The 21,290-nt window shown below is 46.3% G+C and overlaps 1 protein-coding gene across 2 annotated transcripts in view; it reads left to right on the top strand.

The window, feature by feature from the left end:
- The first annotated feature begins 3,290 nt into the window (after nucleotides 1-3,290).
- Nucleotides 3,291-21,290, top strand: part of sgcd (sarcoglycan, delta (dystrophin-associated glycoprotein)) — a 235,051-nt gene continuing 217,051 nt past the window's right edge. Inside the window, exon 1 of one of the 2 annotated variants that reach the window (XM_078551046.1) lies at nucleotides 3,291-3,575. The gene's annotated coding sequence lies outside the window, so the exon portion shown is untranslated. The remainder of the gene's footprint in view (nucleotides 3,576-21,290) is intronic. The other variant, XM_078551045.1, reaches the window with a different exon arrangement.

Raw genomic sequence — 21,290 nt, forward strand, 5'->3', positions numbered from 1 at the left:
TTTAGAAGAATGAAAAGTGATCTCGTTGAACTGTACAACATTTTTACAGGGCTCATCAGGGTGGATGCAGGAAAGATGTTTACCCTGGTTGGAGGGTCTAGAACTGGGGATACAATCTCAGAATAAGAGGTAGGCCATTTCTGACTGAGTTGAGGAGGAATTTCTTCAGTCAGAGGGTGGTGAATCTTTGCAATTCTCCTCCCCAGAGGGCTGTGGAGGCTTAGTCATTGAATATGTTCAAAGCAGAGGTTGATAGATTTCTAGATGCCAATGACATAAATGGATATGGGGATAGTGTGGAAAGTTGGCATTGAGGTAAAAGATCAGCCATGATCTAGTTAAATGGTGGAGCCAGCTAGAGGGGACAAATAACCTACTCCTGCTCCTAAGTTCCTAACTGTATAAAATGGTAGTTAGGCCACAGTACTGTGTACAGTTCTGATCGCTGCATTTCAGGAAGGATCTGATCGCACCAGAGAAGGTAGAGAGAAGGTTTACTAGGATGTTACCGACAATAGAGAATTTTAACTAAGAGGAAAGCTAAGATAAGCTGTGATTATTTTCTTTGGAACAGAGGAGGCTGAGGGAGATTTCATTGAGGTGCATAAAATTATGAATGATCTAGAAGTAGCGAATATGAGGGACCTATTTCCCCTAATAGAAAGGTCACTAGCCATGACACATAGATTTAAAGTAAATGGGGAAGGATTAGAGGGGAATTAAAGAGAATGTATTCACTCAGAGGGTGGTGGAGGTCTGGAACTCACCGCCTGAAAGAGCAGTGGAGACAAAAACCTTCATTGCATTTAAAAACCATTTGGATATGCTCTTGAACTGTCATAACCTAGAGGGCTACAGATCAGTAGCTTGAAAATGGGATTAAGCTGGACAGCTGTTTTTCAGACACACATGATGGGCTGAATGGCCTGCTTCTGTGCAGTAAATTTTTAGTGATCCATGTTAAGGCTGAGGGGTGATCTGATAGAGGTTTTAAGATAATGAAAGGGTTTGACAGGGTGGCTTCCACTTGTGTGAAGACATAAACTGGAGGTCATAAATATAATGTAGTCAACAATAAACCCAATAGGGAATTCAGGAGAAACCTCTTTAGCCAAAGTGTGGTAAGAATGTGGAACACACTACAAATAAATAATATGGCAAATAGCATAGATGCACGAAATGGGAAGATAGATAAGCATATGTGGAAGAAAATAATAGAAGTTTGCAGCGTTAGACGAAGAGGGATGGGAGGGTGTGTTTAACATGAATGCTGTCATAGACAAATTGAAAATAAGAAAAATACGCCCCCATAACCCTTGACTACCTTTTAGATCAAAAACCTGTCCAACTCAGCCCTGAACATATTCAACGACCCAGCCTCCACTGCTCTCTGGGTAGAGAATTCCAAAGAAATTCTGAGGGAAGAAATTGATCCTCATCTCCATCTTAAAAGGGAGACCCCTTACTTTGAAACTAGGTCCCCTTGTTCTAGGTGAATGCCCCATGAGAGGAAACATCCTCTTAACATCTATCCTTTTGTATACCCATTTGTATGCTGCTGACTTGATGTAACAAATGTATCTTGTGTATGACAAAACCCCATAGTTGAAAGTACCATTTAAAATCAAGGTGTATCAAACATGTTGGCTTTGTTTATCTGAATAGTAAAAATGCTATGAAAATTGATCTGACTGTGAAGGGGTAATTTGAACTTACCTCGCCAGGTGGGGAACCCACAGATTTTACGCTCAACATAATAACTCTTCATTGACTTTCATTTTCACACTGATGAATTAAGTTTAACTTGCTCTCTGAATTTCTGGGTGACCCCTTACTTAAAGCCAGAAGTTGCACTTTTAAGAAATAATTGACAAGACTGTGCATCCCCGTTAACATGGGATAGTTCCAAGTGACACAAAAGCAAAACACTGCAGATGCGGGGAATCTGAAATAAAAACAGAAATAACTCAACAGGTCGGGCAACACCTGTCAAGAGAGAAACAGAGTTAATGTTTCAGGTCTGTGACCTTATGAACGATCATAGACCTGAAACATTGGGCTGAATTTTCCTGATCTCATGCTGGTGGACTTGAAGGTGGGGGCACATTGGGGCGGCTCCCTGACACATTCACGGCATGGGGGTTCTTTCCTTGGGGCAGGTTGGGAAGTGGATTGACTACATGCTCCATGGAAGTGGGCAGCCAATTAACATTACTGAGGCTGCGATTAGGAGCAATTTTGCCTCCTCTCTGCCAGTTTGCTGGCAGCGGAATGGCCCTCCCTGTGTGTGGAGGCCACCAGCTTGATGGAGACACCCTGTGGTAGGCTGGGAGGCCATGCGAGCTGGAGGCTCGAGGCCGCAAAGACGGGGCTGCATCCATGAAAGACCGCAATCGCAATTCAGCAGAGGGGCTTCCCGTCCTTCTCGAATCACCTCCCGGTGTGGCTATTTGATGATTGATGTTGAAGCCAGGGAGAGCACTCCATGTTGAGGTGCCCTCATTGCCCTCAACCTGCCTCAGCAGCCCCCACCTCTTCTGGCTCTAGGGCTGCCAGCCTCTGATTGGAATGACAGGTTCAGGAGCTCATCCACATCCTTAATATAGAACAGCAAGCTTGGAGGTGGCCAAATAGGAAGACTGGGAAGATAGCTTTGCCGGTATCGCTGCTGGCAAGTGTGGGCTGCAGTTCCCTCATTAGGTCCTGACGTTGAGGGTCTGAAGCCTGCAGGAAAATCCAGCCCATTAACTCTGTTGCTCCTTCCACAGATGCTGCGAGGTTTGCTGTGTATTTGTATTATTTTCTGATCCTGGTACTTGTTTTTAAAAATTAGTCCTTTCCACAAAGTTTGTCTCAAAGCTTTTTATGCCAGAGAGCGTATTTCTCATGTGATCTTCTGAATTCCAATTGGAAGATTATTACCCAGAACTCCTTTTCATCATCATTGATCACAGTAAAATAATTCAGATATTGTAAGCACTTTACAGTAACAGAAGTGAATAGATGAAAGAGCAATGGACAAGGGGGAACACAAATGATAATATTTCTAGAAATACATTTCAAACCATTTAAGAAATAGGACCTTAGGCGAATAATTTCCTGTGAAATACTGTTAACAGTTTACTCATCTTTAAATTGATCTATGCACCTCCCTCCTGTGAGAGCAAGCAGGCTTGCATTATTTAAAACTATGCTGTAAGAAAACGGAGGTGGAATGATATGAAGGATTTTATAAAGAATAATTCCACACAGAGTAAAAGAAGGTCCTAGTGATTTCTGGATGCCTTTGCTTGTGCTGCCCTCTTGGAATTCGACTGATGTAAATCAAACTGCTTGAGCAGAATTTAGTCATGGAATGATTTCTCAGTCAGCAGTTGCTAGTGCTATACACAGGATTCAGGAAATTCTTCAGGCCTGCGGTTGCACTTGGCTGGGGATGTGTTGGAAAATCCTGAGTCCGCCTGCCAGCCCAGCCCAGCCCAGTCCAGCCCACATGCTGTTGTTGGTAAAACACTTCACTGTTAGATATTCCTGACACACCCAGGCTGCCTCTTGTCAGATTAAAAGACTGAAAGGTAAGGCACAAACAAGCAATGTTACTTTACATGTCCTGCTCCTTGTGATTTCCCTTATGTCGGGTCTGCCTTTCTTTCTGCTTGTGAACCTTTCTCCTGTAGGACAAAAGCTTAAAGATTTGTTCTCTGTTTCCAATTAGTAATTTTATAATCAAGTTAAAATAGTGGACGATATATGGCTGAGAAACAACAGCTATCGGGGGAATCAACGGGTTAAAGCATAGAAACAGAAGTTAACTTCAGAACTTCTTTTGCCATCTAGTTGTTCTAAATTTAGACTGTTGCTTCACAACTCTCAGTTTTTAAAGAGGTCCTTCAGGAGGTGCTAGTTCGCTTGGAAGGGGAGAAAATTCAAATATCTTTGGGGTGGCTCGTAGCTGTGCCTGGTTTTAATTTTTTCTGAGTCTCTGGAGTGAGACAAAAATGAAGGCACTGTTCTGCTTCACGTTACATTGTGCAATGTGTTTTCTCTGTGAAAAGTAACCTCCCCTTTCTCCTCCCCCCACAACCAAGGATATAAATGCTTAATATAAAAATCTGCGCATTGGTATGGTGAACATTGAGAAACCTTTCTCCCCAGTACTCGCTTGTGGAGCCAAAATCATATAAGCTTTTTTGAAAATTCAGTATTTCACCTGAATACTTACTACTTGTTGGTTATCATGATGCAGTACAGCACAAGTGGAAACTATTAACACTGTATATGCTATACTTATGAACTTGTCCTACTGTCCTTATCCTGGTGACAAGTCATTTGACCCTGCCATTTCAGCTCAGTAAGACACGTGTTTGACGTGCTGTGCCATTCTTTGACGTTATTTCATGAAGTTAAAATTAGGCTAATTTGATGTTCAATACATTTATATTCCTCCTATGGAGAAGGTCTTCCCCATATGTTACATTCTCTCTGGGCCATTATCTTAAATATAATGCTAATGTATTTTTTCTGTTTATGATATTCAAGTTATTGAGGAAAATAATGAATTTGCTCATATACTTTTTTTTATTCGTTCATGGGATCTGGGCTTCACTGGCTAGGCCAGCATTTATTGTCCATCCCTAATTGCCCTTGTTCAGAGAGCATTTAAGAGTCAACCTCTTCATCCATCTATGATTTGTATGTTCATGTTAGCATAGGATTTACATCCTTGATGTCTTGTGAAGTTCTTGTATTATTGAAGAACCCTGGTTTTGTATCAAACATAAGCTTCATTTGAATTTTTCAACCAGGGATGGCTTTGAGATAAAGTTCATTAGGTATTCTGCATAACCGTTGTTCCCTAAGTCCTTCCTCTTGTTGATGTCTTGATATCAGTGAGTGGAAATACTAAGTGTAGGAGAGACAGGCTTTCTTTCCAGAATTTGTTTTTCCATTCCTGCTAGCTGTGTGCTCTTTATTTGTGATACATTTCCTGTTATGGTAATGCATACTAGTTAGTGAGGCACCATTGAAAAGACCGTGGCACACATGCAGTACATGTTAGCCACAAGAATTGGCACCATGGGCTGGAACATGCCCCACTAGTTTGATTTTTTTCCTTCTGTAGCCTTAAACTGAAATCTTTTTTGTACCACAACTTACTGGGTGTGTGAGCTGTTAAAAACATGGCGAGGGCAACTAGGGTATCTGGGACCTTAGTGAATGGCGGAACCAACAGCGTATCTCCTTAACCAATGAGATTCAGGCAAGACTGAGGAGGAGGCTAGTTTGCACTATGTGAATCCAATGTCAATCAGACACTGAAAGAGAAATCGAGAGGAGGGAAGACAGCTTGGATTAAGAGAGAGGGAAAGAGGCTGAAATGAAAAGCAAGAAAAAAGATAAAAATATAAAATTGTGAAAATGGCTGCTGACCACATGAAGAAATGAAATTGAGCACTTTAAATTGTTCCCATTTAGGACCAGAGGTGTCCCTTGACACTTCATTACCAGCCGTCATATTAAAAAGATACAGGTGGAATTTAATACCCCCAACCCTTCCCAGGAGCAGGCTGAGAGGCGGTGGCGGGGGAGCAGGCTTATGAGCGGGTGAGAAGGCCTGGGGTGGAGAGCCCATCACCTTCCAACTCCCCCAAATTAAGTCCAGGCCAGGAAGCACTGAGAATGGCCTTCCCATCCCTAAACCATTTGAAGCCTTTAAGTAGGCGAATAGCCACATAAGGGCCTCAATCCACCGCTGATGGTACTCTACCAGTGGTGGGGGGTATACCATGTGAGCAGGCTGATAGATATACCCTGGTAGGCCTTGGGGGGGGAGGGGAGGTGGTCCTTCATGCTTGTGAACTATTTACTCAATGTAGGACCCACTGATAGCAAGGGCCGCTCCTGCAAGAAAATACCTCCTGCCATCCATTCCCTGCCTCACCCGATGCCTGCCTGACTGCACTCTGACAAAGCCCTCTCACTTACCTGGGTTCCAGGGCTCCATGACTGCACCTCCTCCTGAGAGCACTTGCAACGGCCACCATTCTCAGTGGCACTGCTGGTACTGAAGAGCTGCCAGCCCTCTGACTGGCGGCAGCTCTCAGAGATGGGACATCTGCCCTGATTGACTTTTAATCATGTCCTGCTCCTCGAAATGGCTGCGGCAGGATTGTTGGCATCTCTGCAGCCTGTGGATGGGCCCACTGCAGCGGCCACTAAACTCAGCCCGCACTCTTAATTACCAGACTTAGTTCTTAATGAGCAATTAATATACAAATTCAGCAAGTTCTTAAAAATGTCAGCAAGCCTAAAAGCTGAATTTTTGTTCCAGGCTCTCAAACCCAACACCAGTCTGAATTCTAGGTTGGGAACCCAGATGTGGCTATAGTGGGGCCCTAGATTTTTGAGGAAATGGCCAATTAAGAGACCGCTCCCAGGGGCCCCATTCATTTAAGATCCTCAGACGGGCTCCACAGCAGGAGGGCTAATGTGAGTGCCAAAGCCTCAGGGCAGCCTGATGCTCCACCAGGAAAAGTGGGTGCTGCTGCTGCAGGTGGGGGAACTACAGGATAGATCCTATCTGAAGAATTTTTAATGTTCAAGAAGGCAGCTCACCACTACCTTCTCAAGGGCAACTAGGGATGGGCAATGAATGCTGGCCTGGCCAGTGAAGCCCACATGGCGTGAATAAATAAAAAAACTGACTACGGCCAGAGTTGCCAGGCCAATATTGTGCAGTGGGTGCAGGGAAATTAGGCATTGCTGGCCTCCGGCCTACTGCTGGGAGGCTTCCTGCGTCCATCTACCTGGCTTCAGCCTCAGCGGGAAGCCTGTATGCCATCTGGAACACTTCAGAAGGTGTGTGTAGCGTATCCTCAATAAGAACTTTAATTGGCCTAATTGACTACTCCCTGCTGGCAGGCAGGTATCCATTATCCCCCAGAAGAAGCAACCCTCAGAATAGGCCAAAGGTGGGAACATGCTAGCAGACCAACACCCCGTCCAGTAACACAAAGTTGTCAACCTGGCCACTTCCAAACCAGCTTCTAGCGTGTTTTGAAAGTCCAGCCCTAAGAGTGAGATCTTCTTATCATGTCCACGGACAGTCTATACATGGCCCAGCCAGAACTGGACACATTTTTGCACCTTGTTGTTGAATTCGGCAAGATCTGCAACAGTGCAGGGTTCCCCTAGTGATAGACATTGCAGGAGATGTTGCATAGCCTGTGGCTCAGTTCCACATTCACAAATTGTCGGGCTGATTGTATATCCCCATTTGCTTAGTGACATAAACTTACCAGCAAGTTCTAGAGGTTCAAAATTCATGCTGTAATCTCTTAATCCTCTAAATTTACTGGCTGACTTGCACAATAATAAGTGTGTGTTGTTAACACGGCGTTATTTTTCCAGTAAAATCTGACCGGTTCTCTTCATGGTCAGGCATTTCTGATCTTTGTATAAGAAGGCCAGAAACTGGTATGCTTTTACAATGGACTAAACTGCATAAGCGTGTGTTCTCTGAAAGGATGTAAGCATCCTGTTGAAACACATATTGTGTCTAAAGGTCCAGTTCCTGGAAAGGTGTTGAAATAACATACTTTAAGGGTGGAGGAAGAGGGGAGGATTTGAGGTGGCACCTAGTTTCTCTTCACCTTTACGATTGAACGAAGAATTCTGATTGATGTGGACATTGGTGCTTTCTCTCCCTGCTGTGCTGTTGCTAGAAGAAGAGGTAGCTTGGATGGGATAACATCACCTGCCAGAATAGCTGCTCGGTGAGTGCAAAGCATGCCAGCATCATGCAGCAGCGGGGTCCAAAACACTGATTTCCTAACTGTGACCATAAAACCAGGCACAGCTTCCCCACAGATTGTTGCTTTCAAATGTTGGCATCAGTGTGACCACCAGGGAGTACTGGAGATGGTGCCCAATGCCCTAAATAAAAATGACCCATCCCTTGGATTTGGGATTGGCAACCTGTCAGGCAAAAGTTCTGCTCCACAGTAATTGTAATGGGAGAATGAGGCTCCAGGAGTTCTGGGCCCATCCTCTTGAAGGGGTATTCTGTGTAAATGCGAACTGGCTTTATGAGACCCAATTGAAATGTGAACTCCTTTTTTCCGTGAAATTTAAGCCAATGTAGCTGATCCTGAGATCAGTTGATGAGATAATCCAATCCTCATTTTTTCACTATAAACGAAAAGCCAAAAACTGCAGATGCCAGAAATCTGAAGCAAAATCAGAAACTGCTGAAAACACTCAGCAGGACAGAGACCATATATGGATGGAAGTGACAAGTTCAAGTTTCAGGTGTGTTATGACCAGGTGAGGAGGACCGAGCCGATTCCCCTTCTATTCAGCCCCCTCAATCAGTCGCAACAAAGGTTTTAAAATTTCTTTCCCCAGTAAATGCCTTTTCCAACCCAAACATTCTTAGTTTTTAATAAGGAGCCAATCCAACCAGGTTTTCTTGAGCCAAAGAAGAATAAGTTTATTAATTACTAAACCCGAGGAAAAATAATGAAGACACAACGGCACACAGACAGGGCGGAATCATTCCAGATTAGCACCAAGTGCGGTAGTGGGTGGGAAAAAGGACGTTATATTCACTGGCCGCAGTGGCAACTTTTCACGTCGTATCGCCTCATTCCCACCTCATTAATTATGCAGCCACAGGAAACATGCCGCTCTCGCTGGCAGGTGGCCTCTGATTTGCCCACCACGCCATTACCTGGCCACTTCCTCACGCAGGGTGCCATATTTAAACTGTAACTGCGGGCACACTTCTCCATGCTTGCAGCCCAGGAGGGCACCGGTGAAGGCATGGCCACAAAAGCCACAAAGAGTGTACCCCCCGATTCAGTGACACATCCCTGGGACACCTTCTGGGCACCGTGGAGGCTCGCGGCGATGTCCTCTATCCCCGTTCTGGTTGCGGGAGGCCCATCAGTCTCACCACTCCGGCTTGGGAGGTGGTGGCAGAGGTGGTGAGTGCCAATGCTGTACAGAAGAGGTCGGCCATCCAGTGCAGAAAAAGGATTAATGATCTCATCCATGCCGCCAGGGTAAGGCAACCATCTCATCACTCTAAACTCACACACTCACAAGGCCATCACACATTCACTGGCATCTCACTCACTGCCAGGTCAAGGGACATCACCACTCATTCTCTCACACACACCCTCACATCTCCATCTGGACTCATCTCCTCTGAAGACTGCCTCCTTAGCCCTCACCATCTTGAGGCCAGTTGCACAGATCAACATGTGCCCCCACACACACCCTGGGATATCCCCCTTCCCCAGTGTAGCTCTCACCTTGCAGCCCCTTCCCTTGCCTGAGGCCACTTCTCCCCCTTCCCCAAGCAGCCCTAGCCCTGCAGCCATTGAAAAGACACCCCCACCTTACAGCTGATCTGGTAGGTACAGACCTGCCCTTGAGCCCCTCTAAAAGTGATGTGGGGCTGCTTGCGAAGCCTGGTGCTAATAACCACGAGTGCTGTCTGAAGCAAGGTAGGCAAACAAACCTTGAAGTCCCAAGTGAAGTGCAATTCGACAAGTGCACGTCGCTTATGTAGAGTTGTGAAATACGTTGGCGTGCAATCACGCCAAAGTGCCTGGATGATCCAGCGTTGAGGGATGATTCCAGCGAGCAGGTCTTATAATTAGGCACAAATGTATAAAAATGACGTTCCTGACATCCAACAGCAGGAAATACGACACACCATTGATGGGCGGAGCAGCGATCGCAAACTGGTTTCACAACGGCGTAAGGCCGATTTTTGGCCTTCTCGCCATATTGTCTCTTCATGCCCGCCATGATGCCTGGCGCCAGCAGGGGTGGAAAGTTCCAGTCACACACACAGATCTCAGAAGTAAGGAAGTTAGAGTCCAATAAAAAGTTTAAAAGAATATACAATTAAGTCATTTGCCTGTCTTTGAGGCATAGATTGTTGAATGTTCTGGCCGTTTGAAGCTAGTTGTTTCTCTACAGAATTCGGGACTTTGTTCAGGTCTGCACTTTGTTGAAGACACTCTTTTAACTTCAGAGAGAGAGATCGAGAGAGAGATCTTTACTGCTCTCTTCTAGCAGTGTTTTCAGATGACTGTGCTGTTTCCTTCTCCTCCTTCCTTCCAATTCTGCTTGGCAGATCCAGTTTTTAAAACTCCTGTCTGTATATTCTGAGAAAGGAGTTCAGTTAGCACGTTTTGCAGTCATTGTTGCAGACCAAGTAATCCCAATTTTTGATCTTTTCATCTCTGAAAAACTTGACACATTTCAAGATATAAATCAATAGGAGATAGGGTTATTGCATCCTCTATGGGAGTTTTGAATGTCCGATGACTGGTTAGCAGTTCTCATTGCCTTGCTAGAACTGCAGTTGATTGAAGTCCAGCACTTTGCATTTTAATGCCTTCCTTTCAAGAGAGTCCCTGTCTGAAGGGGAGGTTGACACCCACCAGTGTGAAACTCTGTGCAACAGGTATGCAGTGCAATTCATAAAGGAACTTTCCAGAAAAATGGTCAACTTATACACTATCAGACATCATGTGACTTGTGGCAGCTATTTTTTGATCAGTGCCTTTCCTTATTGTTTTTTTTTAAAAGCAGACCTTTCTTTAAACAGTTTAATATGTCTGTGGTTAGCTGGTGAAGTTGTAGGTGGATCTCACTCAGTAACAGCTTCCTGTCGTCATGACACCTCCCTCTCATGAAGAATGAAATGAGATTCACTCTCATTTCATTACAAGGAGCAAAAAAGAAAAAATATATGGAACAACAAATGCATTCACTCCCATTCATTCCCTTAGCCTTGGCCTGGATTATCTCCTCAGTTCTAACTGGGTCTCTTTAAGTTCTGGACAGGCCGTCTGTAATCATATTTGATTCTCCTGCAATGTGAAAGATTTTTAGGTGATATGGTTGATAGAAAAACAGAATAACATTGCATTCTTAGTTTTGAATTTTTCCACAAAAGTTGTGGTTGGTATAAACTGTGGTGTTTCTGTATCTATTTTGGACACATATACTAAAGTGTTTGAGAGCCAGTAGGGTTTCTACTGTGGAATATTGTTTCTGATGTTTGCTTAGTTTTTTGGAGAAGTACCTGATTGGCCATTCTATCCCCGGTTCCTCCTCCTGGAGGAGGACAGCTCCTATCCCGATGTCACTCACATCGATGCTTACTTTAAACGCTTGGTTAAAGTCTGGAGCTGCTAGCACTGATTCATTTATTAAAATGGCTTTCAACTTTTCGAAAGCTGTCTGGCATTTCTCGATCCATACTACTTTTGTTTTCTCGGTAGTAGTTCTGTCAATGGGGCAGCTATCATGCTGAAATTTGGGACAAACTTGCAGTATAACCCACACATCCCTTGGAATCTCATGAATTCCTGTTTTGTTATGGGAATGGAGAACTCTGCTACTGCTTGTACCTTTGCAGCTCTGGGCAGTACTTGTCCTTGACCCACCACGTCTCCTAGGCCGGTCACCTGAGCGTTAGCGAACTCATTCTTTGCAAGATTGACCACTAGGTCAGCTGACTGTAATTTCTGGAAGAGGGCTTTCAGTTGCTCTAAGTGAGTTTCCCAGGCGTTCCTGTACACTAGGAGATCGCCTAGATACACAATGCAATTGGATAAGCCTGCCACTACCTGGTTCATCAGTGTTTGAAAGGTGGATGGGGCATTTCTGAGTCCAAAGGGCATGACTCGACACTGGTATAATTCATCCGGAGTTACAAAGGCAGAGATTTCCTTCGCTCGGGTGGTCAAGGGAACCTGTCAGTATCCCTTGAGTAAATCTACCTGGTAATGTAGGCTGCTTTAGCTAGCCTGTTTATGCAGTCTTCCAGGTGGGGTATTGGGTAGGAGTCGGCTTTATCACTGCATTAATCTTTCAGTAGTCAATGCAGGGCCTTGTGGAGCCGTCTGGCTTGGGGCACGAGTGCAACTGGGAAGCTCCAGTTACTGTTGCTAGGCTCTATTAATTGGTCTCCAGCATGTAGTTATTTGCCTCCTGAACCTTGGCTAGCTTTTCTGCACCTAGACGATAGGGATGTTGCCACATGGGAGGGGCCTCTCCCACATTCATATAATGTAGAGCTAATGTAGTGCACCCTGGCATGCCCTACACAGGTTTTTAAATGCAGTGAACAGCCATGTCAAGTCTGTTGGTTGTTCTGCACAATTTGGCTAAATAAGGAGTCCAAGTCCGTTAGTATTTCTGTGTTTGTTAGCTGAGTAGTAGGGGATTCAGTGTGGCCCTCACCCAGGTCTCCCTCCAATTCATCCCCACTGTTACCCTTGTCCTCTAGGTTGGTGGCTGTGTGACAGGCTGTTTCCTGCTTGACCCCTTCTCAGCTGTGGTATTGTTTTATCATATTGACGTGACACAGCCTTTACTTTATCCTGCGGTCTGGGATGTCGATTAGATAGTTTACTTCCACGAGCTTCTTTGCTCTCTGTACGGGCCACTGAACAGGGCTTTTAGGGGTTCACCTGGTATTGGTAGGAGCACTAGCATGTATTCTCCTAGCTGAAAGGTTTGGGCCCTGGCATGTTTGCCTGCCTGTTTTTTCATTGCTGCTTGGGAGATTTTTAAATGTTCTGGGGCCACATCACAAGGCTCTCGTGAATCCCTCACAGAACACTGTGTCGTAGTCTAATGTGGAGATTTCCTGCTTCTGCTCTAAAAACCTGTCCTTGATTAGTTTCAGAGGCCCTCACACTTGGTGCTCGTAAACTAATTCAAATGGAGTTAAACCAGTGGACTCAGTCGATAGGTCTCTGGTAGAGAACAGAAGGAAACCTGGGCCATTATCCCAGTCATGGGGTTACTCATGGCAGTATGCCCTGATCATTGTTTTTAGAGTCTGGTGGTACTGTTCTAGTGCCCCCTGTGACTGGGGGTGATAGGCTGAGGACTTCAGCTGGGTCACACCCAGGTTACCCATGACCTCCTGCAATATTTTGAACATGAAATTTGAGCACTGATCTGACTGGATCTCGGTGGGCAAGTCCATACACGGTAAATAATTGGGTTAGATTCCCCCACCACAGTTTTGGCAGATATGGTTCTCGGGGGAATGGCCTGTGGGAAACAGGTAGCCACATCCATGATGGTATGGATATAATGGTAGCCCCACTTTTTGGGCAGGGGTCTCACTCACTCTTGCTGAATGATTTCCCCCAAAGCCGGCACAGGAATCATAGGTACAGGTTTTATTGCGGGTTGAGGTTTCCCCACTACCTGGCAGATATGGCAGGTTCTGCAAAACCTTGCTGCATCCTTGTGGAGGTGTGACCAGTAAAAATACTGGTTGATGCAGGCTTGGGTTTTTCATATACCAACATGCCGAACTGTTGGAATTTCGTGTGCCAGCCGTAATATTTTCCCCGGTACCTTGGCAACACCACTACCTGGTGGGTCAACTGTCCACTCAACATTTGCAGGTCTGTGAGGGCGGTCTCTATTTCCTCATCAACCCTTCATTTTTAATGTCTTAGCATTCAGGGATTGCCCCTGCCTCAGCTTCAGTTTGGGCAGCCTGATTTTTATTTTTTTTAACAGCAGGTCAACCTCCTGAGCCAGAACCAAGGAAGACCTATGTATTACCTCCTTAGGGTCTTCTCAACTGCTGAAAAAGGTTTCAGATAACCAGACAGTAGAGGCATCTGTCTGCAGCTTCCACAGAAGGAGCTTATCTGGCCGTAGACTGGATGACTACACAGTCAGGGAAAATGCCAGGCATGTTCTGCTGTAGCTCTGTCTCCGTGATCTCTCTCAGCTCTTCTGAAACCACTGGAGGTGCTATCACTATTGATCCTGCCAGGTCATTGCTAGGGAGTAGGTCGACCCCATCCACAGGCAAACTGGGGATGGCTCCCACGATCACCGGTCCTGAAACAACAAGGTTGCACTCCAGGTGCACCCGTTATAAGGGTATGGGCATGCACCCTCCTTCAATACCCTTTACCAACACCTAGGCAGTGCATTCTAGATCCTAACCACTAGCTGCGTAAAAAAAAGTTTTTCCTCATGTCGCTGTTGCTTCTTTTGCCAATCACCTTAAATCAATGCCCTCTGCTTCTCAATCCTTCCACCAATGGGAACAATTTTTCCCTATCTATTCTGTCTGGATCCCTCAAGTTTGAATACCTATATCAAATCTCCTCTCAGCCTTCTCTTCGTGAATCAATCTATCTACGTAACTAAACCTCCTTATCCCTGGAACCATTTTCATGAATCTTTTCTTCACCCTCTCAAATGCCTACACATCCTTCTCAAACTGTGGTGCCCGGAACTGAACACAATACTCCAATTCACATTACTCCACTACTCACAGAGCTGTATAATTTACACATGGAAACACATTAAAAGCATGCATAGAAACATGTGTTCTGCATTAGTGTAATGCATGGCATCATGGACATTATTTATGGAATTGGATAAGCACCTGAAGAAAGAGAAAGTACTTCAAGATGTTCAGTTTTCCCTGTCAAAGAGTTTTCTGTTGGCAAAAAAGTATCAGCATTTAGCCCTTTTGGGGGTCTTTTATGGAAGTCCGACCAAATTTTATTGCTAGGTGATTGATTTCCTAGGAATACCGTAAGTGCCCCCCACCCCCACAGTAAACCAGGAAACAGGTATTTATAAAGATTACGTAAAATTTACAGCACAGAAAGCGGCCATTTGGCCCAACAGATCTATGCAGGTATTTCACATAAGCCTCCTCCCATCTTACTCCATCTTACCCTGCCAACATATCCTTCTTTTCCTTTCTATGAGCATACGAACATACGAAACAGTAGCAGAAGTAGGCCATTCAGCCTGTCGAGCCTGCTCTGCCATTCAATAAGATCATGGCTGATCTGTTCGTGTTTCGAATTCCGCATTCCTATCTACCTCCGATAACCTTTGATTCCCTTGCCTAACAAGAATCTATGTACCCCTGCCTTAAATATATTCAATGACTCCACCTCCGCTGCCTTCTGAGGCAGAGAGTTCCAAAATCGCATAACTTACTGAGAGGAAAAATTCCCCTCATCTCTGTCCTAAAAAGGCAACCCCTAAATTTAAAACAGCGCCTCCTAGTCCTGGACTCACCCACAACAGGAAACATTCTTTCCATGTCGACCTTGTCAAGACCGTTCAGGATCTTGTATACTTCAATCAAGTCACCCCTCACTCTTCTAAACTCCAGTGGAAACAAAATCAGTCTGTCTAATCTTTCCTCATAAGACAACCCGCTCATTCCAGGTATCAATCCAGTAAACCTCCTCTGAACCGCCTCCAATGCATTTGCATCTTCCCTTAAATAAGAAGACCAAAACTGCACGCAGTATTCGAGATGTGGGCTGGGGTTTTCTGGCCCCGTCGCGGGCGGGAACCGCTGCGGGCGAGGCTGCGCCCCAGCCAGAAGTCCGTTGACTTGCGGCAGGACCGGACGATCCCAGCAGCGGGGGGTGGGGGAGGGGGGGTGCATAAAATCCCGCCCGTGGTCTCAGCAATGCCCTTTATAACTGAAGCACAACATCCTTACTTTTATGTTCAATTCCTCTCATAATAAAGGACAGCGTTCCATTAGCCTACTTAATTACTTGCTGGACCTGCATACTAACTTTTTGTGACTCAAGCATTAGAACACCCAGATCCCTCTGCACCTTGGAATTCTGCAGCCATTCTTCATTTACGTAATACTCTGCTTTTTTATTCTTCCTGCCAAAATGAGCAACTTCACATTTTCCTACATTAAACTCCATGTGCCAGATTTTTGCCCATCCACCCGACCTATCTATCTGCAACCTCTTTATGTCCTCTTCACAACATACTTTCCTACCTATCTTTGTGTTATCTACAAATGTAGCTACCACGTCTTCACTTCCCTCATCTAAGCCATTGATATAAATTGTGAGTAGTAGAGGCTCCAGCACAGACCCTGCAAGATACCACTCGTTACATCCTGACAATCAGAAAGGGATCCATTTATGCATACTCTCTAATTTCTGCCAGCCAGCCAACCAATCTTCTTTCCATGCTAATGTGTTACCCCCTATACCATGAGCTTTTATTTTCCGCAATAACCTTTGATGTGGCGTCTTACCAAATGCCTTCTGGAAATCCAAGTACAGGGTGTCTACTGGCTCCCCTTTATCCACAGGTGATGTTACTCCTTCCAAGAGCTCCAATAAATTGCCTAAACATGATTTCTCTTTCACAAAACCATGCTGACTCTTCCCGATTACCTTGAGTTCCTCTAAGTACCCAGTTATAACCTTCTTAATGATCGATTCTAACATCTTCCCCACGACAGATGTCAAGCTAAATGGCCTATAGTTTCCTGTTTTCTTCCAACCCCCCCTCTCTCTCATGTACTTGAGTAGCTGTCCATTTAAGTACATCTCAAATAGATTCTTCTACCTAGCATATCTATCAGTACACAAAGCATAATCTATGCTTAACGATCTTAGCTATTCCAGAATTTATAGATCGGGGCTGAAAATCCACGCAATTCTCCCAAGCATAAGTGCAGATGAGCCTGCAGATAATCTCTGAGCTGTCCCTGGCTGATTTTTTTGGGAGTGTAGAGGTACCCTACTTTGCATGCCAATGGCAGGCACCTGGTCACATCTTAGATGCCTACTGACCTGTGGAGACTGCAAAGCATTGTTCTAAAAATGGTGAGAGGAGAATGTATTGCCCACCCAGCCTCCTTTATAGGGGCATTGCACTTTTCTTACCCAATCTTAAATGTTCAAGGGTCTATGCTGACACTCCACCCCCATTCTGCAGCTTGGTATATGTAACCTACTAGTACTCTGTGTTAATTCTGACACCTTGCCCTGTCTCCTTAAATGCTGGACTTTGGGGCAGGTGAAAGTTGCATCCTTATAAGGCTGTGCAGAATCATTGCCATGACTCTGGGCACTGCCTAATTTATGGGCTATTACTACAACCATAATTCTAGCAGCAATTGCTGGAACTGCCAGTGTTTTTTTTATATAGCTCCTAAGTTGGTTTGTAAAATTGAGTGTACTATTGCCAAGTCCTGGGTATGGAGGGATTTTCTTATGAGGAGAGGTTGAGTAGGTTGGGCCTGTACTGATTGGAGTTTAGAAGAATGAGAGGCGACCTTATTGAAATATATAAGATTCTTAGGGGGCTTGACAGGGTCGATGCTGAGAGGTAGTTTCCCTTTGCAGGAGAGTCTAGGATCAGAGGGCATAATCTCAGAGTAAGGGGGTGCCCATTTAAGACAGAGATGAGGAGGAATTTCTCCTCTCAGATGAGAGTGAATCTGTGGAATTCTTTACCACAGAGGGCTGTTGAGGCTGGGTTGTTAAGTATATTCAAGGTTGAGATAGACAGGTTTTTAATCAGTAAGGGAATCAAGAATTATGGGGAAAAGGCAGGAAAGTGGAGTTGAGTATTATCAGATCAGCCATGATCTCATTGAATGGCAGAGCAGACTCGATGGGCTGAATGGCCTTCTGCTCCTATGTTTTATGATCTTATTCCAGCTTGCTTTCTGATCTGAACCGTTTTATGATTAAGGTGAACTTCCAAATAAATTTGTCCACTCTGGCACATCAACCTACAAGCAATGGTGCTTGCCTTCTATCCCCGTGCCTCAATGCTCATATTTGCACTATTGTTACCATAAATGAACACCAAAATAAAGATAAAGCCGAGTTGCAAATTAGTTTTTTTTTCAATCTGGGGCCCGGATCTTCTGGTCAGCAGAGGTTGAGCCTGACGCTGACTGCGATTTAATCCGCCCATTTACCATTTTATGCTAGCTCCTCTATCCCTTCTGAAGCCAGCTCCAGCAGGGTTGCAGGGACGAGGAGAGTCGGGCGGCCATGTCGAGAGTAATTCCAGTGCAGCTATGCCTCCTTTTCTCATCATGAACTAAAGACATGTTCCTTAAGACCTGTCTTCAATTCATTGACTTACATTGTTTTAAATGGAGATGTGAGCCCCAGTATTATTAAAAAACCCTCCCTCAACCTCCCGACAGCGTTCACCCCCTCCCTCACGCCCCTCCCTCACCCGCCAACAGCAGTCACCCCCCTCCCTCACCCTCCTGACAGTGTTCACCCCCCTCCCTCACCCTCCTGACAGTGTTCACCCCCCTCCCTCACCCCCCGACAGCAGTCACCCCCCTCCCTCACCCTTCTGACAGTGTTCACCCCCCTCCCTCACCCTCCTGACAGTGTTCACCCCCCTCCCTCACCCCCCGACAGTGTTCACCCCCCTCCCTCACCCCCTGACAGTGTTCACCCCCCTCCCTCACCCCTGACAGTGTTCAGCCTCCTCCCTCACCCCCTGACAGTATTTAACCCCCTCCCTCACCCCCCGACAGCATTCACCCCCCTCCCTCATCCCCTGACAGTGTTCACCCCCCTCCCTCATCCCCCGACAGTGTTCACCCCCCTCCCTCACCCTCCTGACAGTGTTCACCCCCCTCCCTCACCCTCCTGACAGTGTTCACCCTCCTCCCTCACCCCCCGACAGTGTTCACCCCCCTCCCTCACCCCCCGACAATGTTCACCCCCCTCCCTCACCCTCCTGACAGTGTTCACCCCCCTCCCTCACCCTCCTGACAGTGTTCACCCCCCTCCCTCACCCCCCGACAGCATTCACCCCCCTCCCTCACCCCTGACAGTGTTCATCCTCCCTCCCTCACCCCCTGACAGTGTTCACCCCTCTCCTTCACCCCCTGAAAGTGTTCACCCCCCTCCCTCAACCCCTCACAATGTTCACCCCCTCCCTCACCCCCCGACAGCGTTCAGCCTCCTCCTTCGTCCCCCGATAGCGTTCAGCCCCCTCCCTCACCCCCTGACAGTGTTCACCCCCATCACCCCCCGACAGTGTTCACCCCTCTCTCTCACCCCCTGACAGTGTTCACCCCCCTCCCTCACTCCCCGACAGTGTTCACTCCCCTCACCCCCAACAGTATTCACCCCCCTCACCCCTCGACAGTGTTCATTCCAACACTCAACCCACTTTATGACCACCCCCCCATACTCCCAGCCCGCCGGACAATGTTCAAACCCCCTCACCCCGTGATAATGTTCGAACTGACCCCCCCAATCCCCAACAATTTTTCTTATTCATTCACGGAATGTGGGCGTTGCTGGCTGGGCCAGCATTTATTGCCTATCTCTAGTTACCCCTGAGAAGGTGGTGGTGAGCTGCCTTCTTGAACCACTGCAGTTCATGTGGTGCAGGTACACCCACAGTACTGTTAGGAAGGGAGTTCCAGGATTTTGACCCAGTGACAGTGAAGGAACGGCGATATATTTCCAAGTCAGGGTGGTGAGTTACTTGGAGGGGAACTTCCAGGTGGGGGTGTTCCCATGTAACTGCTGCCCTTGTCCTTCTAGGTAATAGCAGTCATGGGTTTGGAAGGTGCTGTCTAAGTAGCCTTGGTGAATTCCTGAAGTGGTGTAGATGGTATATAATGCTGCTACGTGCGTTGGTGGTGGAGGGAGTGAATGTTTGTGAATATGGTGCCGATCAAGCGAGCTGCTCTGTCCTGGACGGTGTCCAGCTTCTTCAGTGTTGTGAGAGCTGCACTCATCCAGGCAAGTAGGGATTCCATCACACTCCTGACTTGTGCCTTGTAGATGGTGGACAGGCTTTGGGGAGTCAGGAGGTGAGTTACTCGTCGCACGATTCATAGCCTCTGACCTGCTCTTGTAGCGCAGTATTTATATGGCAATTCTAGTTCAGCTTCTGGTCGATGGTGACCGCCAGGATGTTGATAGTGTGGGATTCAGTGAACGTGATGTCATTGAACATCAAGGGGCGATGATTCTCTCTTACTGGAGATAGTCGTTGCCTGACATTTGTGTGGCGCAAATGTTACTTGGCACTTGTCAGCCCAAGCCTGGATATTGCTTCAGTATCTGAGAATCGCGAATGGTGTTGAACATTTTGCACTCATCAGCGAACATCCCCACTTCTGACCTTATGATGGAAGGAAGGTCATTGATGAAGGAGCTGAAGATGGTTTGGCCTAGGACACTACCCTGAGGAACTCCTGCAGTGATGTCCTGGAGCTGAGATGACTGACCTCCAACAACCACAACCATTTTCCTTTGTACTAGGTATGACTCCAACCAGCCGAGAGTTTTCCCGCTGATCCCATTGACTCCAGTTTTGCTAGGGCTCCTTGATACCACACTCGGCCAAATGCTGCCTTGATGTCACCTTGGGAGTTCAGCTCTTTTTTCCATTGTTGAACCAAGGCTGTAATGAGCTCAGGAGCTGAGTGACCCTGGCAGAACCCAAACTGGGCATCAGTGAGCAGGTTATTGCTAAGGAAGTGCCGCTTGATAGCATTGTTGATGACCCCTTCCATTACTTTACTGATGATAGAGAGTGGACTGATGGGGTGGTAATTGTCTGAGTTGGATTTATCCTGCTTTGTGTGTACAGGACATAACTGGGCAATTTTCCACATAGCCGGGTAGATGCCATGCTGTACTGGAACAGCTTGGCTAGGGTGCGGCAAGTTCTGGAGCACAAGTCTTCAGTACTATTGCCAGAATATTGTCAGGACCCATAGACTTTGCAGTATCCAGTGCCTTCAGCCATTTCTTGATATCATGTGGAGTAAATTGAATTGGCTGAAGACTGACATCTGAGATGCTGGGGACCTCTGGAGGAGGCCAAGATGGATCATCCACTCGGCACTTCTGATTGAACAATGTTGACTCTTCCGACACTGGCCGGGCAGGAGCACGGAGTCCTGAAGCTGAGCCGGGAGAAGTGGCTGGGGAGGGAATGAGCATTGTCTGTGGTGGAAGGGGAGGAGGTGAACATTTCCAGGAAGGAGGTGATGATTTCCTGGGGGAGGGAGGTGGGAGGCAGAGTGGAGGAAAATATTGCTGGGGGTGCTGTTTTGCTTTGACGCTCCAGCTGATACACTGAAAGTTACACTGGTTTGAATAAATCTACGTGAAAACCAGCGTAAGTATCGGGCAAACAGGCCAAGTCTCCGTGGTTCTGGCCATCTGATCCCACTGCCATTGGAATCATGGCGCAATCCTGGCAGATTAAAACCAGCTATTGGAATTTTTAATTTCCTGTGTAACTACTGCAAATGTGCGTACGTTGGGAATTCCTCAGGGTCCCAACGAGCATCAGTGGTGTAAACTGAGTCAGAAGCCTCTATCCATATCAGAAGGCTTGGGCCTGGATGTCTCAAATTCACCCTAGGCTAGAACAGCTTCCAGTGTTTTGAGCCTGAACGCTGCTGAAATGGATTGGATAAAAGT

The sequence above is a fragment of the Cetorhinus maximus genome, chromosome 10 (assembly GCF_964194155.1).
Source record: "Cetorhinus maximus chromosome 10, sCetMax3.hap1.1, whole genome shotgun sequence".
Lineage (NCBI taxonomy): Eukaryota > Metazoa > Chordata > Chondrichthyes > Lamniformes > Cetorhinidae > Cetorhinus > Cetorhinus maximus.